Consider the following 17,897-nt stretch of genomic DNA (forward strand, 5'->3'; position numbering starts at 1 on the left):
TCTCAAATTCTTCTCACCATCTTCCTTTTATCCTATGGGACTACTGTATGCACGATCAATTGATATATGAATGAAATATGGAGCCCTAAACAAGTTGTTTAAACTAACTGATCATGTTTTAACACAGTTATGGTGGTAAACAGTTCTAAAAAAAAAGGACCCATTGCTAAGAGCACAACACAGCACAAGTTGACCCAACATCAAATTTATTTACATAAATGTCCATGTTCGTTTTCATCTGTCATTTTCCAGGACTCCCTGGAAGAAGAGATCCTGTATCTTAACAGGCTAACTCTTCTTGTCTGTATAAATCTTCTTATCTGTATCTAGACAACTCATGGATAATACAACTTGACAATAAATTCATATTCATTCATTTATATAGTCATTTATTTAGAGAAGAGACAACAAAATCATGGAAATGATCAACAAAATGTACCCATGTTGCCCTGTTTATCATCAATCTGACCAGTAGACACAACAAAATCCAGAAAATCATCAAAATTAAGTCTGAAAATACATTTGTTCAATTTTGGATAATTTAGGGTATTTTTATTGGGGGGGACAATTCATGTTTTTCAGAAATTGGGGGGTGGGGCATGTCCCCCCCGTCCCCCCCGGGATCTGCACCCAATGTGGTGGTGTGTAAAGGCAAAATCATAAAAAAGACAATCACAAACACGCAGTGCCATTCGGCTGCACCACCGCTTCCGTCCTGCAGGGGTCGCGGTTCCTCAACAAAAGCGCCGCAGCAACAGGGCGCCCTCGCTGCGTTCAATCTGCCTTTTTCCTCAACTTTTTTTTCACCGCTCTTATTAAGACAAGGAGAAAGGAAGTAGCGACAGGCTAGCTGGTTAGCCGCTCTGAAACCAACCAGCCTGCTTGGAAACAGTCCTCCTTTGAGCCAATTTACACCAGAAAACGAAGCTTCGTAGTTTAATGTACGCGTCGGAGAAGGATGCGATTGTTTTTTTTTCCACGTTTCCTCCTCGCTTTGAAAGCTCTTCAGCTGACACAGCTCTGAGCTTTGTCTGTCTGGCTCTCCACCGCTGTTAGCCTCATACAAGTCTGCCTGGTTTCCTTTAAAGGAGAAAAACAACGCTAAAGGACTCAAAAAGCTGCGACGTGCCTAAGAAACCCTATTTTTTCACCAGTGGGTTGCTGTTGAGGATTATTTCACCAGGACAATGAAACACACGCTTGGAAAAGGTTTGTGAAGTAAATACTGCTGAACCCTTTTCCTCAAGCACAGTTTGTGGTATTATTTTGGTTTGGTTGTTGTCAAACGGTACATTTATTATCTGTATGTGTGTGTATGTATATGTGTATATATATATATATATATATATATATATATATATATATATATATATATATATATATATATATATATATATATATATATATATATATATATATTGACAAAGCTGTGTTTGAGAGTTATTTCTAAGGGGCTTGTAACATTAACATTTTCAACATCCTAGGCTGTCAGTCAGTATGGACGAATGGAGGAATACAGGACTGTCTCAGAAAATTAGAATATTGTGATAAAGTCCTTTATTTTCTGTAATGCAATTTAAAAAAACTAAAATGTCATACATTCTGGATTCATTACAAATCAACTGAAATATTGCAAGCCTTTTGTTATTTTAATATTGCTGATTATGGTTTACAGTTTAAGATTAAGATTCCCAGAATATTCTAATTTTTTGAGATAGGATATTTGAGTTTTCTTAAGCTGTAAGCCATGATCAGCAATGTTAAAATAATAAAAGGCTTGCAATATTTCAGTTGATTTGTAATGAATCCAGAAAGTAAGAGATTTTTGCATTACAGAAAATAAAGGACTTTATCACAATATTCTAATTGAGACAGTCCTGTACATTTAGTCACGTATTGAGTAAATGTGTCTGTCTGTCCTGGTGATTAGTAATAACTGCGTGGTCTCCGTCTGGTCAGTGACACATACAGTATGTAACATTGCTGCAATTTGCGTATCCATGAGCTGAAAATCTCAAGCTGACTTGTTGCAGGGCAGTATCCTCATGTGTCCCCAGTATCCCCATGTGTCCTCATGTGTCCCCAGTATCCCCATGTGTCCTCATGTGTCCCCAGGCCTGGAGCAGATTTGTCACCAGCCTGCATGACCGTGGGCAGGGAACAACCCACAGTCTCATGATTCGTGGGCACTCTTGAGAGAAATGCAGCCAGAATGTATCTGGAAGAGGCAGCTGAAGCTTTGTGAAATAACCAGTTGTTTGTAACTGGTGTTTTTATGGCTTGCATGGGGCACAATTTATGTCGGACTGCAGCTATGATTGCCAGTCATAGGTGAACTTGGTAGAAAGAAGACGGCAACAGTGGAAATCCCTAGAGAACTGTGATGTATGAAGTTGTCATTGTTCAGTGGGCTAGATAATCTCTTCTACCTTTACCCTGCTATAGTAATTAACCAATTTTACTTAACTAAACCAATTGACTGTAATATTTGCAGTGAATGCCTCTAGCTACACAGTTCACATCCGTAATGGTGTAAAAATGTGTCACTTGATCTCTCCTAGAGTAGATAGTTTTGAGGGATGTGGTTAGTTCATTAACATGACAGATTGTCTGTTGTCAAAAGGGAAACAGAATCTTCTTTCCAAATATTATTGAATTGAACCGTTTTGGGTATTAATTTCTGTCATATGGCAACATTGTCAAAACTCTGCATGACTGGGTGGTTGGAGAGAGGAAAAAAAACAAAGCAAGTTGGAAATTACCCACATTAGCTCCTTACCAAGAGGTTTCTCTCCTGGTTTCACTCTGTGCTTGTTTCTCTTCTGCTATATTTCTCACGTTTTGTGTTGAATAGAGGCCCAAGTAGCAAATCATTTAACATATACACTTCTTTCTTTCTCACTGTCAGTCGCATACTCTTGGACAGGAATTTAAATGAAGAGTCAGACCAAAGATTGGGAAATAATGAATATCAAATGTATGGCTTGATGTGCAATAGAATTTAGAGATGCACTGGTGGACTCTTTTGAGCAATAGCGATTCATATTTTAAAGAAAACTTTGTTGTAGATTTTTTTTTTTCTCAATTTGAATTATTTAAAAAAATAGAGATTTACATTATCCAACTACTGAGTTAAGGTAAAATCAACAATGCTTTATCTCAACATGATTAATCAAGTTGGGCTATTGCATAAGGTTTTGATGACTGATCAGTGAATTATCTCAGCATCGGCCCCCAACACCCATATCAGATTATATTGGTCTCCATTTCTGTTAAATTCACCATTCGTTATTAGGTTATAATATTTAACAGCAGTGGATAGCCAACATTTTGAACAATTTTAACCTGACTCAAACTGCATTTCACTTTAGTTTAATTTTAGTTTTTCAGCAGCTATCTTTTGTTTGTTGCTGATGTTACCAAATCAGGGTTTTAATGTGAGATCTTCTAATGAAGTTTCTGTGTTAATTATGCTGTTTCTTTGCCTAATGATATTTGAATTTTGGGATGGTAAACTCACATTTCATTGATGTAGCATCAATGTATTCATAACTAGTGCAATAACTAGTCATTTCTTTACCACATGTGCATTTATGTTTCTTCCACATGCAACCTAACTGCACATTACATCTCATTAAGAAGCGGAGCATGTCCCGACGGCTCCTGAATCAAGTATTTTCGTTCACATTTTATTCATACAGTATATGCAACATTGCATGAATACTAATGGAACTAAAATCTAATTAGGGCTTATAATGCAAGAGAACTGCACAGTAATAATGTTAAAGTCCTTGGTTGGTTTCCATGAGTAAAGTGAATGGAAACAGGAGGCGTGTGGGGATGTTGTGGCTGTGTGCACATGCTAGCTTCACTGTGTAGAGCTCGCCAGCCAACCAAACATTAGCATATTCATTATAATGGAGTACCCAGATGCTGCATTCAAATTTCAAGAAACATCTAAGCCGGTTGATAAAAGCTTAATCAATTCAAGACAGTCCTAATTAAAGCTCAACAGTTTTGAATTATACAAGCTATATAAATGGATGGAATATAATGCTTTCTGAATATGCATAGATTTATTTCTATATTTTAAGCTTTTTTCAGCACTGTTAAGTGTTACAAATACATAGCCCAAACCTTCTTAAAGGGCTTCAAAAGACTCAGGCTCTACGGAGTGGCTCGCTGCCATCCATTGAAAGAAAAGGACCATATGGCCCCCCGCTAATGGTTTGTGCTCTGAAGCCCCTCCACAGATCTGTGACAGTGGTTAAGGATAAGAAGGGGGAGGGGAAGGAATACTAGTTGCCCTCCAGCTCAGCTTTGAGTTTAACTGTCCACACATCCTGTGGATGTCATTTTGTGAAACTGTGGATGAAGAGATAACTGGCTCAATCCTAGCTTTGCTGATTTCCATCACATTCGATTAGATCCTGCTCTTCAGCTTTCTCATAATCATTTGGATTTACTAGATGTCAACAGTGCTACTATATACTATTTTGTTCAGCAGGTAACACACCGTAAATCTGCTTTATTAACTCTGTGTGCTTTACAAGTCTACAGGGTTGTTATGTCCGAAAAGGCCATGGTCTCTTTATTGTAATATGCAGGTGTTTTTAAATAAAAAACGTCCTGCAGCTAAATCACATTAGTGAAACTTTTATTGTTTTCTACTGGAACTCTTATCAAATGAAGAACTTTCTGCTATGAAACTACAACCTAGTAGGCATGATAGTTTAGGCCAATGTCTCAAAAACAAAAAACGAAAGAAAATCCTTCAACAATCATTTTTTCTATAACCTTTTTTTAGCTGCTCTTGCTAAATCAGTGAGTCATTTGTGGTCAGCTGCATATGAGCATTTTATTTTTGATTGATGACATAAAAGGTTTGGGGGTCGGTTCTTCAGGTCGAACAGATGAAGAAACTTTGTTGAGGCTGCAAAAGATCTGTCAACGGCTCAGTCTGTGTATCTTATCTGAAAGTGTTTTCAGGGTCAGATGGGTTAGGGTTTATTTTGTTGTTTTTTTGTAAAGAATGACAGAACTCAAGTTTCCCACAGCAAATTTTTAAATCCTGAAAAGTAGTGAATATGATTGAAATGGGGCCTGTATGTTGGAAGTTCACATCTGATTTCATTAAATGTAAAGTTTGTGGAATATTTCAGGTTGGCTAACCTTATTTTTTTTCAAGATACAGGTGTAAAAGTGCTGTCTGGAGCCCCGTTCTTGTTATTTTAATAACTTTTTACTCAATTATTTCTATACTTTGCTTCAGAATCTGATGAATTTAAGGCCCCGTTTGCACGGAGCAAAAACGGAGGCGTTTTCATGCGTTTTGGCCGTTCGTTTACACGAAAACGCAGCTCAAAGCCCCCAAAAACGATCATTTCTGAAAACTGGAGATTTTCAAAAACTCAGTTTTCACGTTTGCGTCTAAACAGAGGAAAACAGAGGAAAACAGAGGAAAACGGAGATTTAAGCTTCAGAACGTCACATTATGCACCAGAAACTCACCAGCGTCATGTGTGCGACCTGTGTTTACAATTAGTTTGGCCACCGTCAATATTTTCTTGTATTTTACCTGTTTTATATTCTAAAGTCACACTTAAAAGTTTTTCCAGGATTCTGATTGGCTGGAATGACGTTAACAGCGTTTTTTTATGCGGGTCCGTGTAAACGAGGATATTTTTGAAAACGTAGAGGGGAAAATATCCGCTTTTGTAAATACCCGGCTACGTGTAAACGTGGCCTAAGTCTCTTACAGAACCAGGGCAGATGAACAGGTTGAACTGTGTTGTGATGTGGCAGCAGAGAGAAATTGCTAATGAGTCCCTTAGCAGCATCATTGTCTCTGAATGCACCTGGTGCACTTCTGTATGTAGGCTACTTGGGTTGGGACGCAGTTTTAAACCCCAGCCTCACTACGTAATGTAGAAAAACTAGTTCAACACTCATAAGCCCTGGACAACGCAGCTTTCATCACTAGATCAGTGATTTAATTCCTTAAGCGCTGTGGTTGACAGATTCAAGTTGTTTTAATATCTGATCACTGGTGAATATTAGCCGGATTCAATGCAACCTATTTCATGTCGTCTATTCCTGCATGCACTGCTCTGCAGGTGATTCTCTCCCTGAAATGCTTCTTACAAAGAAATATGTATGAGGGAACATCCTCCAAGGTACTGTTGTAATGGCAACTGTATGTGTTGATATCAAATTGACCTTAAAATATTAGATGTTGGTTTCTGTTGGGAAAGAGGAAGAAGCATTGCTGTATACAGACACATTTTAGAACTGCAAAAGATGGTAAATATTTCTGTTTCAGTTGATTGAGACAATATGTCTCTTTTTTTAAATAATATTTACACATGGATTTGACCATGTCTCAGTCATTTTGGTCTGAAATGAGGTACAATGAAGGGCTCAATGTAAAAGGCTTGTCAAGAGCACTGATACCTGTAGGGACTTGTCTTTCTATTTTTGTTTGTACTCATCGAGAAAAATGTCTCTGCAACTCAGTTAACTTACTCTGCTGCTGAGGAATGTCAAAACAAGATTGGCTAGATGTCATTCTGACTGTTATAATTGTTTGTGCTCAGGCTCTCATGTTATAACTTCAGTGCAGATAAATTACCTGCGGGCTCAGCTCCCAAATGAGCTGTCCATATCTTTCCACCAAACACCGAAAGCTGATTTAAAAAGGCTGCAATTTGTAAAATTGGATATGTCCCATTGGTGTTGACCATTAACCTCCTGCAGCAGGCTTGATCAATGTAAGTAAACAGTGAGTTAGATGGATGGAAAGAAGGGTCGAAAGAAGACTTGGGACACCTGCATATTCCACAGAATTCCTTTCAAAGAGATGAGAAAGGAAGAATTAGACAGTATCCCCCTATTCTGCAGAAACAAGTAACCTTATTTTGCAGCAAGTAGTCTAATTTTAGTCCCAGTGTGCTGAACCAGGTGTGGAGCAACATAAAAGATACTAAGTGAACTATGTAGTTTATCACCACTTAAGTATCTCTTTGGTCTGGCTTTTATGTAGCATCACATTTTATAGTTTTAGTTTTATTCCGTTTAAAATTTTTTAAAGGTATCTGTTTTATTTATTTATCTATCTCTTATAATGTTTTTACTGTTTTTATTGTTGTAGACTGATTTTTTTTTGTAGCCTTAATCCTTGAACCTTTATCTTTTTATAAATTTTATATATTTTATATTGTATGTCAGGGTGCATTGGTCTCCCAGTTTTTATCTTTTTGGTCTCCCAGTTTTTATTTGTTTATTATGCTTATTTTTCAATCAAAATGTCAAAGCACCTTGTATTTCATGTACTTGGACGAAAGGTGCTATATAAATAAAATTTGATTGATTGATTGATTGATATCTATCTCAATCTAAATTATCTATCAAATACTGCACTTATTTAATGAGGCTCTGAATGTAGATTAATTATTTTCCTGTTGTACTAAAAAGCCAGATGTTAGCTGATGTTGGTGGGTTTTTACCCAATAGACAGGCTTATTAAAGTAATCGAGTACAGCTATAGAAGAGGAGAGTCAAGGTGTTAATATGCCACCAACCCTTTAGTAACTGGTTTCCCTAATGATCTTTCAGTGCAGTTAGGTGAATTTATGGGCTTTATAAATAGATGCAAAGTGACTTTTCAGGGATGGCCTAGTTACAGTGCATTTGTATGTTGCGTTTTAGTCCTCATTTTTGTACCCCTGTGCTGCTGAAACACCTTCATACAAGCTGATCAGGAACAAAGCTCTACTGTAATTATGATTGTGCTAATATTGCATGTTTCTGTTCTGTTTATATGGTCAGGGAAAAGTCAGAGGTTTGACTTAAATATGCAAGTCAGGACTTTTCCGCAATGAATGGTAAAGTTGTCCGTCAGCGTAATGGAGGACACATTGATTGGACCACTGTACGGCAGCTAGTCATGTGGTATATACATCTTTATGTTGCTGACTGTTCTGAAGGATCAAGTCTCAGTCATTTTTTTTCATTACACCTGATACTCTTTGGGGATCAATGAAGTTTCCATCTTTCCATCCATCTATCTACTCTTTTACTGCTGAAATGTTATATGTACTTCTTTTGTGTTGGTTTCTGTTCTTCTCCCAGTTATCCCCTAGTGAGAGCTTTCAATATATCACAAAATGAAATTGCTTTTTTTCCTTTTTCATTTTTCCACCAAAAATGTTTTCCCCCTGTCATTCCTTTCAGTTGAGGAGGGGTGTGTTGTGTCTGTGGATACAAACTGATTAGTTGATAGCTGTGGCGAGTCTTGTAATGTCGCCCCTTTGTTCTTGCGGGGGTCACTGATCCTGTCCATTGACTCTGGATTATGGGCAAATAGAGGTCGCTGCCTGAGGCTCTGTTAGCTGTTGCTCTGCACTAGAGTGTAAAATGAAATCATTAGGCTTGGCCATGGCTAATGAGAGCCAGTCCCATACACTATGTTGAGTATATCTTATGTACAGTGTGGCAAAAAAGTATTTAGTCGGACACTAGTTGTTCAAGGTCTGCAGGTCATTCACTAGGTCCCCCGTGTGGTTCTGGGATTTTTTACTCACCGTTCTTGTGATAATTTTTACCCCACGGGGTGAGATCTTGCGTGGAGCCCCAGATCGAGGGAGATTATCAGTGGTCTTGTATGTCTTCCATTTTCGAATAATTGCTCCCACAGTTGATTTCTTCGCACCAAGCTGCTTACCTACTGCAGATTCAGTCTTCCCGGCCTGGTGCAGGTCTACAATTTTTTTTCTCACGGCCTTTGACAGCTCTTTGGTCTTGGCCATAGTGGAGTTTTGAGAGAGACTGTTTGAGGTTGTGGACAGGTGTCTTTTATACTGATAACCAGTTAAAACAGGTGCCATTAATACAGGTAACGAGTGGAGGACAGAGGAGCTTTTTGGCCAAATACTTATTTTAACAAGGAATTTACCAATTCATTCAGTAAAAATTCTACAATGTGATTTCCTGGATTCTTTCCCCCCATTCTGTCTCTCACAGTTGAAGTGTACCTAGGATTAAAATTACAGGCCTCTCTCATCTTTTTAAGTTGGAGACCTTGCACAATTGGTTGCTGACTAAATACTTTTTTGCCTCACTGTAGCTATCTTTACTTTATCTCAGTTTTTCATTTGCTTACCCAGGTTGTGTGCTTACCTTTATGGTCACTTTTTTAGACTGCAAACTAATATTTAAAGTATCTGAAATCCTGTTTTTCATAATCGGTATGGCCGTCACTGTCTTTATTAATATATATATATATTTTTTTTTAATTGAACAGGCAACGTGTTTAAAAAAAATAATGTCTGTATAGTTTGGTTTATTAAAACTTTTTACCTATGTTTTAAATGTTTTAAAAGTATGAACGTATTACTACAAATTTGACTTGTTTACATATTTGTTGAAGTATAATGAACAAGTCTCAACAAACGAACATGGGCTGTTCCTTACTCATTTTGAAATAATGTGAGGAAAGTATGAATAAATGTCGTCAGGCCAGACAGCTGACACACTATTCCCATTACATGCGGCCTGGTCGAAAACAAGCCAGTGTGTGTCAGACAGCAGTGGACAAGATGGTAAAGACCAGTACAACCAAATTCTCAGTCTCAGTGCTGCTTAATACACAACATTTGTCATTTTTCAATATGTAGACTATCTGTGTGTTTGTGTTAATAGTTTTTTTTTTTTTATTTAAGCAAAAATTCAACTTTACAGCAAAATTACTTCTTAAATCATTGATTCATAATTCCTCAGTTCCTCTTTGATGTACATTTCCCATCTTGATGCACCAATACAGGGCTTGTATTATGGATGGTTTGGACACTCTGTATTCAGCATGAGGGTTGAGCTCTGTGTCCCAATGTGCTGACTGCAGCTCAATCTGACCACCAAATGCCTGAAGGGCTGCGAAGAGTGACAGGAGAAGTGAAAAAAAAAAAGCAGAGAAGAATACAGACGAGAGGTACAGAAGGGGAAAGAGATGGAAAAAAAATGGACAAGAGAGCATTAGAGCGGGAACAGTAGACTTTGGCTATGTGCTCACTATTGGCTGAGTTTCTTTCTGTTCTGTTTGTTTTTACTCTATTTTTACCCTGCAGTCAGACTCTGGCCACTGATGAACGACTCCATATGTAAGTTACATTTCATCTGACAAAAATCATTCAGGATGTCTGGGCCAGGTAGTTCAGGGGGAGCGTGAAGAAACCCGATATGATCAGTTAGAAGAAAACAGAATTTACTGTTGAAGAAAATGTTAGGGCTTTTGGAAAATGTCTTTGGTGGTCTTGAATTTTTTGTCAAAAATGTAATTTCTTACAGTTTTTAAAAATCTGATTTTCTTCATGTTACCCTCTATTCCACTACTTTTAAGAAGATGCGGATGGTTAGACTTCCATACCTCCAAACCTCAGATCTTGATTCTCTCTTGGAAAAGGGTGAGAAACCAGAGCAGACCCAGGACACGTGATCATAGCTCCCAAGTGGCTTGGAAAGACCTCAGTATTCCCTCGGAAGAGCTAGAGGGAGGTGACTGGGGAGAGGGAGTTCTGGGCCTCTTGGCACAAGCTGCTGTCCTCCACAACTCAAGCTTGGATAAGCAGAAAGGGATGGATGAATGGGAAGATCCACACGTTGATGCATTAAACTTCCAGCTTACCCATATGTCATCGTAGCAGACCTTTTATTCATTATGCGGTGGTGTATATACACTCACTACTTTATTAGGATTTCATTTCATTTTTCATTTTATTCTTTATTTTCATTCAAAAAACAAAACAATTCAATACAAACACAAATACAAATGTTCCTAACTTATGAATGAAAAGGGAGCAGAAAGAAGAAGAATCTTATCTGATCTGCCCCTTTCACAAATAACATCATTTAATAATAATTAAAAAAAAAACAAAAAACTAAGTGAATAAAAACAACTAAAATAAAATTAAAATAACATTAAATAAAATTACCACGCCTACGGGTATGTCAATCAAACTCAACATTTTTCGTTATATTTCCTTAACATACAGGTTTTAATTGTTCTTTTAAATGTAATGTTTGATTTGGATTCTTTGTTTTCTTTGTTCAGATTGTTCCATAAACTGATTCCTTTCACAGAAACACAACGTTCCATCAATTTTGTCCTGCATCTTGGTTTTATAAAAATCTCTGTTCCTTTTAAGTTATACTTGCTTTTTCTTTTTTCAAATCTTTTCTGAATGTTGATTGGTAAAGTTTTTTTATGAGCTTTAAACATAATTTGCAGAATACTATGGTCTACTAGTTCATGAATTATGAAGGATTACCAAGTGTTCCTAATAAAGTGGCCTGAATGCACATCTTACATCCAACAGACATCTTTTTTTTTTGCTTCAAACTGAAGTTAAAGAATGTATTAAATGTTGCAGACATTTAAGATTTTACTCCCTGTCAAAGACGATCAAATACTATTATAAATTTGTTTTACACCTACAAATAATCATAATAGATGTTCAGAAAGCGACTGTATCCACTTGTCTGGACCCTGTTTTTCTATTGAACACAGAAAAATTTGCTTCCGCATGTGGTATGCGATCAGGCATCGGTAGTAAGTATGTATTTGGTGCAGTGCGACAACTATTCTGGTTTTACAATGGAGTCATGTGTTTGGGAAGTGTTTTTAGTGTTGGGTAGCCCACATGAGTGAGCGTGTACAATAATCCCCTCTGTCTGCCTCCTTAGCCTTGCTTCCTTTTCTCCTCTCTTCCTGGTTTCTGCCTGCAGCTGCCTCACATTTCCAGATGACATGCTCTATGTTTGTGTGTGTGATTGTGGGTCATCATGCTAAATGGGCAGGAAGTGCTTCCCAGACTGGAGACTGCCCTAAGGACGTGATGTTAACCAATATCAAATGCACCTGAATCAAACAAAAAAATGAAAAAAAAAATTCAGTTTTATTTGATATCCTTCTTGATACAAGGAAATGTTAGCTTTTTTTTTTAATGAAAAAATTTGAATAGGCGTCTACTCATGCAGCCCAATAAAATGATGCTATCTCCAGTGGATTGTACGTCTGTCTGAACAATGTTTTGAGGAGGATGGGGTTGTGGGGGTTGGTGTTGGTGGTGGGGGAGTGTATCTTCGTTATGGTTTATTTCAGCTATGCTGCTGTTGAGTACAAAATGCCATTCCTGATGATTGTAATAACAATTTACAATGACTGTGAGAAAACTAGATGGAAAGCATGATCAGTTTCTTTATTAGTTCTTTTTATTTTTAAGTAGTTTATTTTTTTTTTGCCGATAATTCACTGCAACTGTTTAATTTTCCTTTTGGATTATTAAAATATTTTTCAAAAACCTGAAGGGAAAAATGTACCCATAAAACAGATTTAATGTCATTACAAATAATCACCTGATTATTATTATGTAGTCCTTAGTGTCAAGTAAACAATGCTAATTTAATAAACTAGACTTTTGTTTTCCCAAAGCAACACTTAAAAAATACTTAAAATAAAAGAGTAACAGCTCGGGGTGTAACGGTACACAAAAATCACGATTCGGTACATACCTCCGGTTTTCAGTTCACGGTTCGGTCATTTTCGATACAGTAAGGGAAAAAAAACACAAAACGTAAAAATTGCTTTTGGTTTAAATTTCAACTTTTGCAAACAAAGGTGCCCCCCTTTGTACCATTTTAACATAATAACATAACATTTTAAAATTAAACATTAAAAAAAGGATCTATTACCAAGTCCTCTCAAATTAAACAAAATATAATACAAAAAATGTATCTAAAATTATACTTAAACCCCCCCTCTTTGTCCGTTATTATCTTTCACTGGGACACTGAAGTGTTCCCAAACAGGAGACCTTAAAGATAAGGGATGGTCTTCAAGCTCCGTCTTCTTGTTATCATCAGCCATGACGTCTGCTAGCAGAAAAAAAATATGTGGGATTCCAGTGCTGACTACAAACTTCCACTTAAGGTGTCCATGTGGGAACTTGGATTTGAAGTATGCTCTTCCTGCAAAACAAGCCTGTTAACTAGCTACTGTGAAACATTGTATTCGGATCGGTACACATCTGCACCGTACCGACAGCCCTGTACCGAAACGGTTTGGTATGACTGCGTGTACCGTTACACCCCTAGTAACAGCTAATATTCTGTTTTTCAAGTGAACCAAGAGAAATTGTATTCTTTCAGAAGGATTTTCACAGTATAATTGTTATTTCCGAGAACTTAATGGTTTAGTTGTGATTGCTTACTCAATAATTTCTTAATATCACCAACCATTCTGGCAAGTCATCAGTGGCCTGACACAATCTGGCATCGAATCAAACTTTGAATACCATAACATAATATACATAATACCGATGTGATGTTATTTTTGCCACCAATGGCAAAACATATGCCACCCATCTACCCTCTGTAATACAGAAACTGCATATTTTCAATGTATTTTATTTGTCTGCTGCTGCTCTAAATATTGCTGCCATGGCTGGCTGGAAAACTCTCCCAAATCTTCCGTCACCACCAACCAGTTTGGAATGAGACGAAGCAGAATGAGACAATTTTTAGAAGCGGAGGCTTCTGGATTGCATTAAATCAGACATGCTATGGCCTCAATGGTCTGGTGTATTTCACATGAACACATTGCTGTGGATCTACAATTTCAGCTCATCACACTGATTGAAAACATCTATTCCTTTCCTCTGGTTGCTTTGTATTGTCTTATCCTTCTATTAATCTCTGCTTTAAATAACGTTGGGCCTTAGCTTTACAAACCTGTGATATACTTTTGGGGAAATTTGAACCTATATTTCCAGGAATCTGTGTGGATCAGCCAAACGCATCGGAATCTTTTTTTAGGATTATGATAAGTTTGGTGAAATTCAAAGACTTGTATTGTATTCTATTTGAATCTGTTTTGGGCTTTCCGCTCTGTTCAGCGGAGCTTGATCTTTGGTGCGAGTGTCTGAGTAGAATAATGAAGTGGCTGCTAATTAAAAACACCAATATGTGGGTGTTTATGGCAAACCCAGTTTCCTTAACATTGCACTTCTCCTCTTGCCTTTACTCACTAAGGCATGTCATCTGGACTGAGTTAAAACAGCAGTACCAAAAGTTAAGCGGTTTGGAGCTGAAGGGGGTGGCCAGTGGGGGGTCATTTAGGGGAGTTGGAGGGGATTCTGTGATCTAACAGGAGTCGTGGAAGGAAAGGCAATTTTAAGGAAACTGTTAAGAAACAGCAGTACAGCTAAAGTCGACTGGTGTCAAGATATGGGGGAGTAGTGTAAGGCTGTACTTGGCCCTCTTGGATTACTCACCTGCTGTGAAATGTACATGAACTAAGAGTTCATAAAAATGTTGGCTGAAAGTGATATTTCAATGCCTCAAGCACCAATTTAGAACATGAAGGCCTAAAGGCTGAATTATGCTTCTGCGTCAAAATGGCGCCGTGCCTACGGCGTGTGGTTTGGATCGACGCAGAGGACACGCCGTCACCTGCGCCGTCTCTGACGTGCACCTCCCGAAAATTGTAACTACGCGTCGAGGAGACGCAGACCACACGCAGACCGAGAGGGCTGTGATTGGTTCACTTGGAAGCCAAGCATTTCCGGTTTCCGGTTTGAATCAGTAGTGAACTTCCAGGGCTCTTTTCTTCGTTTATATGTGATTTTTTTTGTTTTTGTTTTTTGCACAATAGTTGTCCTTATCTCTTTGATTTACTGTGACCGGAAAAAGTCGGATAAACCATTCAGAAAAAGATCACTAACTAGTGGCCGTGGGGGGTACTGCACCGCGACCAAACGGAGAGACGGAGAAGTAAGAAGGGTTCAGCACGGCGTCACGGCTGCGGCGTGTGCTCTGCGTTGGTGTGACGCAGAACCATATTTCAGCCTTAAGAGGAGCAACAAAGTCATGATTTCAAATAGTTTGAAATTAGACTTCCCAGTATGTTTTCAGGTCACTTGGGTTCCTTGTGTGTGCATTTGTCAAATTGCACTTTTCCAGTAGTACCTAGTCGGCTCTACTCATCTCGACTCAACTTTGCCTAGTTTCTTTTCCATTACAATCCAGTACCCGGATCAGAAGTAGGCGGGGTTGGAGCGAAGCTGCTGTGACGTCCTTGATTGTGTGACACAAAGAAAAAGAAAACGCCACTAGAGATGTAGAACCTGGAGATGGTATATGTACTGCTTGGTCTGTGGCGTGTGTTCAATATCAAGTTATAAAATGAGAGTGATTGAAGGCTTCAAGCGGCGAGGCTTCTTAATTTTTTTTAGCTTGTCTCTGCACTGCTGAAAAGTCTGTTGGTAGCCATGAGCAGCTATGGACACCTGGTAGATATTTTCGTTCCTTTTGTCCCATCTAGATCCCTTTGAATTGTCTCCTCAGCCACCAGATTTAGGAATGCCTGCACCTCAGAGTTGGACCACGGAGCAGACTTTTGTTTTGTGTTATTGATTGTCGAATACAATGAACAAGAAGCCGTCGTCAGAGTCGCTCTTAAAACGATGTTCACATCCTGACTCGGACATCTGACTGGCCAACCCCCTGACCAATCAGTGGCATGTAGTGTGATGACATCAGATACAGCCCTCTTAGAACCTCGGCAGAGTAGTTACAGAAAAAGTATCTACTCGGCACGGTTAGACCCCTAGTGGAAAAGCGTCAAAACCAGTGTTGTTCACGAAAACTGAAACGAAATATGTTCGTCAACGCCCATTTTTCACGAAAACGAGACCGGACTAGACAAAAAACACGTGTATAAACAATAACTAGGACAAAATCATTATGCAATTTCATTGACTAATAAAGACTAAACGAAAATATAGTTCACAAAATAAATACTCCACTAAAATCTATGGTCATTTTCGTTCACGAACAAAGACGATACGAAATATATAATTATAATGAACGTATCACTTCCTCCTGTCTCTTTTGCCATAGAGCGCCGCTGTGCGTTCGCAAATGCTCACCGGGACTGTCCGGGAACACAGTTGTCTATCACTTTGTATTGGCATTGTGGTCAGGGTGCATATATCGAACATACCCTTCCCCCATACACACACAAACAAAGCTTTTGAAGTTGCCGCCAGCCCAGCATGCAGCCGCAGCTGCACACAGACCCAACACGGAGGTTTCATAAAATAAAATAATAATGCTTTGCACGGGGATCGGTCATAAGTTGAAAGGAAAGAACACTACAAACCTGAAACGACACATCTCCATTTACCACAAAGAAATCAAGGTAAGCTAAGTTAACATAAAGTATGCTGCTGGTTGTTTACAACATTAAATCAACGTTGTGTTGTTGAGTGTACTGTCAGCTTAATGTTACTACAATAAAACCTACCCAAAACTAGTCTACTAGTTAACTTACGTTAGCTTCTTAGCATGTAGCAATCGCAGCCACTTATAGTGTAGAATTAATGAAATGTACTATTCTATTGGTGGGGCAACTATGGTTTCAGTTGGATTGCAAGTTTAGCCTATTTAAAGCAGACATACGTCGTAAGTGCAGTTTTCAGGAGAAAATATCAAAAACAAGAAATTGCCAAAATGCTGATGTTTACAGTAGACTATTTTGTTATACATTGGGAGTGAACTAGCCCATTAGGCACTTTATTTTATTTTCATCGCAGATGTATATTTATTTTAATGTAACCATCAATGTGTCTGAATTGTGATCCAAATAAATGTGCAAATTCATGTCAATTCATGTTCCCTTTCTAGATGTATTTCTTAAAATTGACATTTTTATCAAAAGGATGAGAGAATGCGATGGAAAATATTTTTCGATTTGATCTAGTGATAAATGTCTAAAATAATTGTCAGACTAAAATTAGACTAAAATGCCAATAGTTTTTGTTGACTAAAACTAAACAAATAAATTTGCGGTTTCATGGACTAAGACGAAGACTAAAATGCTCGACTTTTAGTCGACAAAAATGTGACTAAATAAAAAAAGGATGAGTTCGACTAAATATGACAAAAAATAACAACGGCGATTGAAACAAGACTAAGACTGAAACAAAATTTAAAAATAGCCGACAAGAACAACACTGGTCAAAACAAGGTCGAAGTGAGCCGATCCGACTAGGTACTAGTGGAAAAGCGCCAAAAGAGATGGGGTCATAAATACCTCAGAGGGATGTCAAAAGAACAGCCGCCCTCTGTAGTTTGTCAATACATGACTCTGACACATGATATTGGGAGTGGCAGATCAATGCAGTGCACTCAGATGAATGATTGATTATCATTCTCCATCACTGTCATGGTAATTATTTTGGGGTCAGACAGCTGGTTGGCTTGTATATAGTCATGGTTTGGAAAACTAACCAAAGTAAGAGAGATGTGAATAGTTTTGTCAGTAGTTTGGTAAACATTGGTGAATGTATGATCTCCCTGTTCCTTTGTCCCTTTTTCTAGCAGTTCACTCGTGGTAGGGATGATGGCCTTGACTATAAGAATGTGCTCTGAATGAATAGGCTAATATCACAAAGTCAAAGACTGGATCCCTGCGGCTTCTCTCTCTTTTATGTGTTTCTTTTGACGGAAGCAACAGATGCTCCTTAGCTCAGTTTTTATTGTTTGCGACCAGCCAGCCTGGAAGCTTACTTAAAGATGGGGGGAGGTGATGAGCAAGTTTCTTTTGGGTTTTTTTCTTCACACTCGCTTCATAGTTCTCTGTTTGTTTTGTTGAGGCCAGTTGGTGTTTCTTGGATAAGTTGATTCCCTATTCTAGGCTGTAGTGCCTTTAAACAAAAGCCTGCATATTTAAGTAGATCACATGGCTCTAGCCGTTTTCAGCACAAGTGCACCTTCTAAGTCTGAGGCCTGAGGCTGATTTACCACTACTCGGCAGCAACAGGAGCAATCACCATCAATGGCTC

General features: G+C 38.2%; 1 protein-coding gene across 10 annotated transcripts in view; it reads left to right on the plus strand.

Moving 5' to 3' along the window:
- The first annotated feature begins 833 nt into the window (after positions 1-833).
- The window catches only part of si:zfos-588f8.1, a 59,617-nt gene continuing 42,553 nt past the window's right edge, over positions 834-17,897 (plus strand). For all 10 annotated transcript variants that reach the window (XR_009783948.1, XR_009783949.1, XM_061738298.1 and 7 more), the window contains exon 1: positions 834-1,209. The gene's annotated coding sequence lies outside the window, so the exon portion shown is untranslated. The remainder of the gene's footprint in view (positions 1,210-17,897) is intronic.

This window comes from Cololabis saira, chromosome 13 (genome assembly GCF_033807715.1).
Source record: "Cololabis saira isolate AMF1-May2022 chromosome 13, fColSai1.1, whole genome shotgun sequence".
NCBI classification, from domain to species: domain Eukaryota; kingdom Metazoa; phylum Chordata; class Actinopteri; order Beloniformes; family Belonidae; genus Cololabis; species Cololabis saira.